The sequence below is a fragment of the Arachis hypogaea genome, chromosome 3, assembly GCF_003086295.3.
Source record: "Arachis hypogaea cultivar Tifrunner chromosome 3, arahy.Tifrunner.gnm2.J5K5, whole genome shotgun sequence".
Classification (NCBI taxonomy): Eukaryota; Viridiplantae; Streptophyta; class Magnoliopsida; order Fabales; family Fabaceae; genus Arachis; species Arachis hypogaea.
The window spans coordinates 87,157,510-87,167,264 of record NC_092038.1 but is presented as its reverse complement, the minus strand read 5'-3'; the positions used below and the strand labels follow the sequence as shown (position 1 = coordinate 87,167,264).

At 40.4% G+C, this 9,755-nt stretch overlaps 1 non-coding gene across 1 annotated transcript; it reads left to right on the top strand.

The window, feature by feature from the left end:
• Positions 1-5,614: 5,614 nt before the first annotated feature.
• Positions 5,615-5,722, top strand: LOC112793131 (small nucleolar RNA R71). The gene has a single exon (XR_003197840.1). It is a non-coding gene; the product is annotated as a small nucleolar RNA R71 (small nucleolar RNA).
• Positions 5,723-9,755: the final 4,033 nt, after the last annotated feature.

Below are 9,755 nucleotides of genomic sequence, written 5' to 3'. Positions count from 1 at the left end.
GACTCTGATCTCACGGAATGGCTGGCTCGGTTGTCAGGCGAGCACTCGGTTGTCAGGCGATCAACCATGCATCGTGTATCAGGAATCCAAGAGATATTCACCCAATCGAAGGTAGAACGGAGGTGGTTGTCAGTCACACGTTCATAGGTGAGAATGATGATCAGATCATCACATTCATCAAGTTGAAGAACAAGTGATATCTTAGAACAAGAACAAGTGGAATTGAATAGAAGAACAATAGTAATTGCATTAATACTCGAGGTACAGCAGAGCTCCACACCTTAATCTATGGTGTGTAGAAACTCCACCGTTGAAAATACATAAGAACAAGGTCTAGGCATGGCCGTGAGGCCAGCCTCCCAATGATCAAAAGATCTAAAGAACAAAAGATTCCAAAGATCCGAAGATCTTTAATACAATAGTAAAAGGTCCTATATATAGAGAACTAGTAGCCTAGGGTGTACAGAGATGAGTAAATGACATAAAAATCCACTTTCGGGCCCACTTGGTGTGTGCTTGGGCTGAGCAATGAAGCATTTTCGTGTAGAGACTCCTTCTGGAGTTAAACGCCAGCTTTAGTGCCAGTTTGGGCGTTTAACTCCCATTTTGGTGCCAGTTCCGGCGTTTAACGCTGGAATTCCTGAGGGTGACTTTGAACGCCGGTTTGGGCTATCAAATCTTGGGCAAAGTATGGACTATCATATATTGCTGGAAAGCCCAGGATGTCTACTTTCCAACGCCGTTGAGAGCGCGCCAATTGGGAGTCTGTAGCTCCATAAAATCCGCTTCGAGTGCAGGGAGGTCAGAATCCAACAGCATCTGCAGTCCTTTTTGGTCTCTGAATCAGATTTTTGCTCAGGTCCCTCAATTTCAGCCAGAAAATACCTGAAATCACAGAAAAACACACAAACTCATAGTAAAGTCCAGAAAAGTGAATTTTAACTAAAAAATAATAAAAATATACTAAAAACTAACTAGATCATACTAAAAACATACTAAAAACAATGCCAAAAAGCGTACAAATTATCCGCTCATCACAACACCAAACTTAAATTGTTGCTTGTCCTCAAGCAACTGAAAATCAAATGAGATAAAAAGAAGAGAATATGCAATGAATTCCAAAAACATCCATGAAGATCAGTATTAATTAGATGAGCGGGGCTTTTAGCTTTTTGCCTCTGAACAGTTTTGGCATCTCACTCTATCCTTTGAAATTCAGAATGATTGGCTTCTTTAGGAACTCAGAATCCAGATAGTGTCATTGATTCTCCTAGTTAAGTATGATGATTCTTGAACATAGCTACTTATTGAGTCTTGGCTGTGGCCCAAAGCACTCTGTCTTCCAGTATTACCACCGGATACATACATGCCACAGACACATAATTGGGTGAACCTTTTCAGATTGTGACTCAGCTTTGCTAGAGTCCCCAATTAGAGGTGTCCAGGGTTCTTAAGCACACTCTTTTTGCCTTGGATCACAACTTTATTTCTTTCTTTTTCTTTCTTTTTTTTCGAATTTTTTTTTCATTGCTTTTTCTTGCTTCAAGAATCATTTTTATGATTTTTCAGATCCTCAGTAACATGTCTCCTTTTTCATCATTCTTTCAAGAGCCAACATTCATGAACCACAAATTCAAAAGACATATGCACTGTTTAAGCATATATTTAGAGAACATAAGTATTGCCACCACATCAAAATAATCAAACTGTTATAAAATTCAAAATTCATGCAATTCTTTCTTTTTCAATTAAGAACATTTTTCATTTAAGAAAGGTGATGGATTCATAGGACATTCATAACTTTAAGGCATAGACACTAAGACACTAATGATCACAAGACACAAACATAGACAAACATAAGCACTAAAATTCGAAAAACAGGAAAATAAAGAACAAGGAAATTAAAGAACGGGTCCACCTTAGTGATGGCGGCTCTTTCTTCCTCTTGAAGATCCTATGGAGTGCTTGAGCTCCTCAATGTCTCTTCCTTGTCTTTGTTGCTCCTCTCTCATGATTCTTTGATCTTCTCTAATTTCATGGAGGATGATGAAGTGTTCTTGATGCTCCACCCTTAGTTGTCCCATGTTGGAACTCAATTCTCCTAGGGAGGTGTTTAGTTGCTCCCAATAGTTTTGTGGAGGAAAGTGCATCCCTTGAGGTATCTCAGGGATCTCATGATGAGTGGGGTCTCTTGTGTGCTCCATCCTCTTCTTAGTGATGGGCTTGTCCTCATCAATAGGGATGTCTCCCTCTATGTCAACTCCAACCGAATAACAGAGGTGACAAATGAGATGAGGGAAGGCTAACCTTGCCAAGGTAGAAGACTTGTCCGCCACCTTATAAAGTTCTTGAGATATAACCTCATGAACTTCTATTTCTTCTCCAATCATGATGCTATGAATCATGATAGCCCGGTCTATAGTAACTTCGGACCGGTTGCTAGTGGGGATGATTGAGCGTTGGATAAACTCCAACCATCCTCTAGCCACGGGTTTGAGGTCATGCCTTCTCAATTGAACCGGCTTCCCTCTTGAATCTCTCTTCCATTGGGCGCCCTCTTCACATATGACTGTGAGGACTTGGTCCAACCTTTGATCAAAGTTGACCCTTCTAGTGTAAGGATGTTCATCTCCTTGCATCATGGGCAAATTGAATGCCAACCTTACACTTTCCGGACTAAAATCCAAGTATTTCCCCCGAACCATAGTAAGATAATTCTTTGGATCCGGGTTCACACTTTGATCATGGTTCTTGGTGATCCATGCATTGGCATAGAACTCTTGAACCATCAAGATTCTGACTTGTTGAATAGGGTTGGTAAGGACTTCCCAACCTCTTCTTCGGATCTCATGTCGGATCTCCGGATATTCACTCTTTTTGAGTGAAAAAGGGACCTCGGGGATCACCTTCTTCAAGGCCACAACTTCATAGAAGTGGTCTTGATGCACCCTTGAGATGAATCTCTCCATCTCCCATGACTCGGAGGTGGAAGCTTTTGCCTTCCCTTTCCTCTTTCTAGAGGTTTCTCCGGCCTTGGATGCCATAAATGGTTATGGAAAAACAAAAAGCAATGCTTTTACCACACCAAACTTAAAAGGTTTGCTCGTCCTCGAGCAAATTAAGAAATAAGAGAGTAGAAGAAGAAGAAATGAAGGAGAGAGGAATGGCTTTTGTTGTCGGCCAAGACGGGGAGAAGTGGTGTGTATGTTGTGTGAAAATGAAGGAGTGAATGAGGGTTTATATAGGAGTGGGGGAAGGGTAGGGTTCGGTCATGTATGGGTGGGTTTGGGTGAGAAAGTGGTTTGAATTTGAATGGTGAAGTAGGTGGGGTTTTATGAAGGATGGATGTGAGTGGTGAAGAGAAAGATGGGATTTGATAGGTGAAGGGCTTTTGGGGAAGAGGTGTTGAGGTGATTGGTTGAATGGGTGAAGAAGAGAGAGAGTGGTGGGGTAGGTGGGGATCCTGTGGGGTCCACAGATCCTGAGGTGTCAAGGAAAAGTCATCCCTGCACCAAATGGCAAGCAAAATCTCGTTTTGTGCCAATTCTGGCGTTAAACGCCGGGCTGGTGCCCATTTCTGGCGTTTAACGCCAGCTTCTTGCCATTTTCTGGCGTTTAACGCCAGTCTGGTGCCCCTTTCTGGCGTTAAACACCCAGAATGGTGCCAGACTGGGCGTTAAATGCCCATCTGCTAACCTTACTGGCGTTTAAACGCCAGTAGGTGCGTCCTCCAGGGTGTGCTATTTTTCTTCCTGTTTTTCATTCTGTTTTTGCTTTTTTTTTTCATTGATTTTGTGACTTCTCATGATCATCAACCTAAAAAAAATATAAAATAAAAGAAAATAGTTAATTATAAAACATTGGGTTGCCTCCCAACAAGCGCTTCTTTAATGTCATTAGCTTGACAGAGGACTCTCATGGAGCCTCAGAAATGCTCAGAGCTATGTTGGAACCTCCCAACACCAAACTTAGAGTTTGAATGTGGGGGTTCAACACCAAACTTAGAAGTTGGTTGTGGCCTCCCAACACCAAACTTAGAGTTTGACTGTGGGGGCTCTGTTTGGCTCTGTTTTGAGAGAAGCTCTTCATGCTTCCTCTCCATGATGACAGAGGGATATCCTTGAGCCTTAAACACCAAGAATTCTTCATTCACTTGAATGATCAACTCTCCTCTGTCAACATCAATCACAACCCTTGCTGTGGCTAGGAAGGGTCTGCCAAGGATAATGGATTCATCCATGCACTTCCCAGTCTCTAGGACTATGAAATCAGTAGGGATGTAATGGTCTTCAACTTTTACCAAAACATCCTCTACAAGTCCATGGGCTTGTTTTCTTGAGTTGTCTGCCATCTCTAGTGAGATTTTTGCAGCTTGCACCTCAAAGATCCCTAGCTTCTCCATTACAGAGAGAGGCATGAGGTTTACACTTGACCCTAAGTCACACAAGGCCTTCTTGAAGGTCATGGTGCCTATGGTACAAGGTATTGAAAATTTCCCAGGATCCTGTCTCTTTTGAGGCAGTTTCTGCCTAGACAAGTCATCCAGTTCTTTGGTGAGCAAAGGGGGTTCATCCTCCCAAGTCTCATTTCCAAATAACCTGTCATTCAGCTTCATGATTGCTCCAAGGTATTTGGCAACTTGCTCTTCAGTGACATACTCATCCTCTTCAGAGGAAGAATACTCATCAGAGCTCATGAATGGCAGAAGTAAGTCCAATGGAATCTCTATGGTCTCATTTTGAGCCTCAGATTCCCATGGTTCCTCATTGGGGAACTCATTGGAGGTCAGTGGACGTCCATTGAGGTCTTCCTCAGTGGCGTTCACTGCCTCTTCTTCCTCCCAAAATTCGGCCATGTTGATGGCCTTGCACTCTCCTTTTGGATTTTCTTCTGTATTGCTTGGAAGAGTACTAGGAGGGAGTTCAGTAATTTTCTTGCTCAGCTGACCCACTTGTGCCTCCAAGTTTCTAATGGAGGACCTTGTTTCAGTCATGAAACTTTGAGTGGTTTTGATTAGATCAGAGACCATGGTTGCTAAGTCAGAGGTATTCTGCTTAGAACTCTCTGTCTGTTGCTGAGAAGATGATGGAAAAGGCTTGCTATTGCTAAACCTGTTTCTTCCACCATTATTATTGTTGAAACCTTGTTGAGGTCTCTGTTGATCCTTCCATGAGAGATTTGGATGATTTCTCCATGAAGGATTATAGGTGTTTCCATAGGGTTCTCCCATGTAATTCACCTCTTCTATTGAAGGGTTCTCAGGATCATAGGCTTCTTCCTCAGATGAAGCCTCTTTAGTACTGCTTGGTGCATTTTGCATTCCAGACAGACTTTGAGAAATCATATTGACTTGTTGGGTCAATATTTTGTTCTGAGCCAATATGGCATTCAGAGTGTCAATCTCAAGAACTCCTTTCTTCTGACTAGTCCCATTGTTCACAGGATTTCTTTCAGAAGTGTACATGAATTGGTTATTTGCAACCATTTCAATCAGCTCTTGAGCTTCTGCAGGCGTCTTCTTCAAATGAAGAGATCCTCCAGCAGAGCTATCCAAGGACATCTTGGATAGTTCAGAGAGACCATCATAGAAAATACCTATGATGCTCCATTCAGAAAGCATATCAGAGGGACACTTTCTGATTAATTGTTTGTATCTTTCCCAAGCTTCATAGAGGGATTCTCCTTCCTTCTGTCTGAAGGTTTGGACTTCCACTCTAAGCTTACTCAATTTTTGAGGTGGAAAGAACTTTGCCAAGAAGGCATTGACTAGCTTTTCCCAAGAGTCCAGGCTTTCTTTAGGTTGAGAGTCCAACCACGTCCTAGCTCTGTCTCTTACAGCAAAAGGGAATAGCATAAGTCTGTAGACCTCAGGGTCAACCCTATTAGTCTTGACTGTGTCACAGATTTGCAAGAATTCAGCTAAAAACTGATGAGGATCTTCCAATGGAAGTCCATGGAACTTGCAATTCTGTTGCATTAGAGAAACTAATTGAGGCTTAAGCTCAAAGTTGTTTGCTCCAATGGCAGGGATAGAGATGCTTCTCCCATAAAAGTTGGGAGTAGGTGCAGTAAAGTCACCCAGCACCTTCCTTGCATTGTTGGCATTGTTGTTGTTTTCGGCTGCCATAGGTTCTTCTTCTTTGAAGAATTCGGTTAGGTCCTCTACAGAGAGTTGTGCCTTAGCTTCTCTCAGCTTTCTCTTCAAAGTCCTTTCAGGTTCAGGATCAGCCTCAACAAGAATGCTTTTGTCCTTGCTCCTGCTCATAAGAAAGAGAAGGGAACAAGAGAATGTGGAATCCTCTATGTCACAGTATAGAGATTCCTTTAGGTGTCAGAGGAAAAGAAAAGTAGAAGACAGAAGTAGAAAATTCGAACTTATCAAAGGAGATGGAGTTCAAATTTTGCATTAAGGAATAGTGTTAGTCCATAAATAGAAAGATGTGAGAAGAAGGGAAGTAATTTTCGAAAATTGAGTGAAAGGTTTTGAAAATATTTTTGAAAAACACTAATTGATTTTCGAAAATTATGATTGAGAAAGAAGTGAAGTGATTTTTTGAAAAAGATTTTGAAATTAGAAGAAAAAGATTTGATTGAAAGCTATTTTGAAAAAGATGTGGTTAAGAAGATATGATTAGTTTTAAAAAGATGTGATTGAGAAGATATGATTTGAAAAACATTTTAAAAAAGATTTGATTTTGAAAATTAAAAACTTGGCTAACAAGAAAAGATATGATTCAAACATTAAACCTTTCTCAACAGAAAAGGCAACATACTTGAAATATTGAATCAAATCATTAATTGATAGCAAGTATTTTTAAAAATAGAAAGAAATTGATTTTGAAAACATATGATTGAAAAGATATGATTTGAAAAAGATTTGATTTTGAAAAACTTTGAAAACCTGAAAAAAAATTGCATTGAAAAACAGAATCTTCCCTCTTGTGCCATCTTGGCGTTAAACGCCCAGAATGGTGCACATTCTGGCGTTTAACGCCCAAAACTATACCCTTTTGGGCGTTAAACGCCCAACCAGGTACCCTGGCTGGCGTTTAAACGCCAGTCTGTCCTTCTTCACTGGGCGTTTTGAACGCCCAGCTTTTTCTGTGCAATTCCTCTGCTGAATGTTCTGAATCTTCAATTCTCTGTATTATTGACTTGAGAAGACATAAATTAAAAATATTTTTGGATTTTTAATAATAAGAAATAATCAAAATGCAACTAAAATCAAATAACAATGCATGCAAGACACCAAACTTAGCAGTTTGTATACTACTGACACTAATGAGAATGCACATGAGACACATAAACACTCAAGTCAAGAGAATTCAAAGATCAGAGTAAGAAATCATCAAGAATAACTTGAAGATCCTTAAGACACATGAATGAATGCATGCAATTGACACCAAACTTAAAATGAAACACTAGACTCAAACAAGAAATATTTTTGGATTTTATGATTTTGTAATTTTTTTGTGTTTTTCGAAAATTAAGTGGAAAAAGGTATCAAAATTCTTAATGAGAATTCCAAGAATCAGTGCAATGCTAGTCTAAGACTCCGGTCCAGGAATTAGACATGGCTTCATAGCCAGCCAAGCTTTCAAGGAAAGCTTCGGTCCAAAACACTAGACATGGCCAATGGCCAGCCAAGCCTTAGCAGATCACTGCTCCAAAAGCAAGATTGATAGAAATCAACAAGCTCTTGTGATGATAAGTTGAAACCTCGGTCCAATGGAATTAGACATGGCTTCACAGCCAGCCAGATTTCAACAGATCATCATGAAACTCTAGAATTCATCTTTAAGAACTCCGAAAAAAAAAATACCTAATCTAAGCAACAAGATGAACCGTCAGTTGTCCAAACTCAACAATCCCCGGCAACGGCGCCAAAAACTTGGTGCACGAAATTGTGATCAATACTTTTCACAACTCAAATAATCCCCGGTGATGAAACCAAAAACTTGGTGTTCAATACCATGGCATAAACACAACTTCGCACAACTAACCAGCAAGTGTACTGGGTCGTCCAAGTAATAAACCTTACGCGAGTAAGGGTCGATCCCACAGAGATTGTTGGTATGAAGCAAGCTATGGTCACCTTGTAAATCTTAGTCAGGCAAACTCAAAGGGGTATGGTGATAAACGCATAAAACATAAAGGTAAAGATAGAGATACTTATGTAATTCATTGGTAGGAATTTCAGATAAGCGTATGAAGATGCCTTCCCTTCCGTCTCTCTGCTTTCCTACTGTCTTCATCCAATCCTTCTTCCTCCTTTCCATGGCAAGCTCAAGCAAGGGTTTCACCGTTGTCAGTGGCTACCTCCCATCCTCTCAGTGGAAATGTTCAACGCACCCTGTCACGGCACGGCTATCCATCTGTCGGTTCTCAATCAGGCCGGAATAGAATCCAGTGATTCTTTTGCGTCTGTCACTAACGCCCCACCCTCAGGAGTTTGAAGCACGTCACAGTCATTCAGTCATTGAATCCTACTCAGAATACCACAGACAAGGTTAGACCTTCCGGATTCTCTTGAATGCCGCCATCAGTTCTAGCCTATACCACGAAGACTCTGATCCCACGGAATGGCTGGCTCGGTTGTCAGGCGAGCACTCGGTTGTCAGGCGATCAACCATGCATCGTGTATCAGGAATCCAAGAGATATTCACCCAATCGAAGGTAGAACGGAGGTGGTTGTCAGTCACACGTTCATAGGTGAGAATGATGATGAGTGTCACGGATCATCACATTCATCAAGTTGAAGAACAAGTGATATCTTAGAACAAGAACAAGTGGAATTGAATAGAAGAACAATAGTAATTGCATTAATACTCGAGGTACAGCAGAGCTCCACACCTTAATCTATGGTGTGTAGAAACTCCACCGTTGAAAATACATAAGAGGTTAAATCAATGAAGCTATTGTCAAATCAAGTTAAGCAAAAGCAAGTTCAGCACATCAGAGGTTAAAGATAATTTATTTTCTTTAACATGCAAGTTAATTGCTTAACATTTTCTCATACTTTCTGCACCACCATTTCAGGCAAGATGAAGAAAGTGGTGACTGAATTTTCTCTGCTATGAATCAATAGTTTACATCGTTTCTTGGGGCCAATGCACAATTTCAAGAGTGTGGATTTGGGAATCTCACCGAGCATGCAATTTGATGCTGCAACCATCTTCTCGGTTAAGCCCAGAATCATATTCCAAATCCCTAATTTTGTGGTCTGAAAGAAAGAAAAGTAAAGTGGGGTTACAGCTAGTTCATGAACCAAGAAGTTGAGTTTGAAGAAACCCTAGTCATGGCTCAAAGCAAAATACATAAAGGAAAATGATTCTCATTTGAGCTCAAGTAGAGAGAACGAGAATCTAAGTTTCATTAAGAGCTTCCCTGTGAGATTTCAACATTTTGGATAGTGTTTTTAGATCAATGAAATATTTCCGCCAAGATGGAGAGCTTCATTAGAAAAAGCTAAACCTGGTTCTACTTATAGTGTAAAGGCTGTGAATCATCATTTCCTTCATGATTTATTGGTTGTATTTCTATTTCAATGTTATATTTTTCTTTGTATTCATTACATGGAAAAAGGCAATAGAGAGGGGCATTGATAAAAGCCTTTGAGAGAAAAGGCTGAGAGAAACACTTGAGAGAAAAGCCAAGAGTAATTTCTAATTTCTATTGGTTGTATTTTCGTTTTGTGTCATGTACCTGAGAGGTATCATTTGCTAAGTGTAACGACCCAATTTTCAGTACTTCAT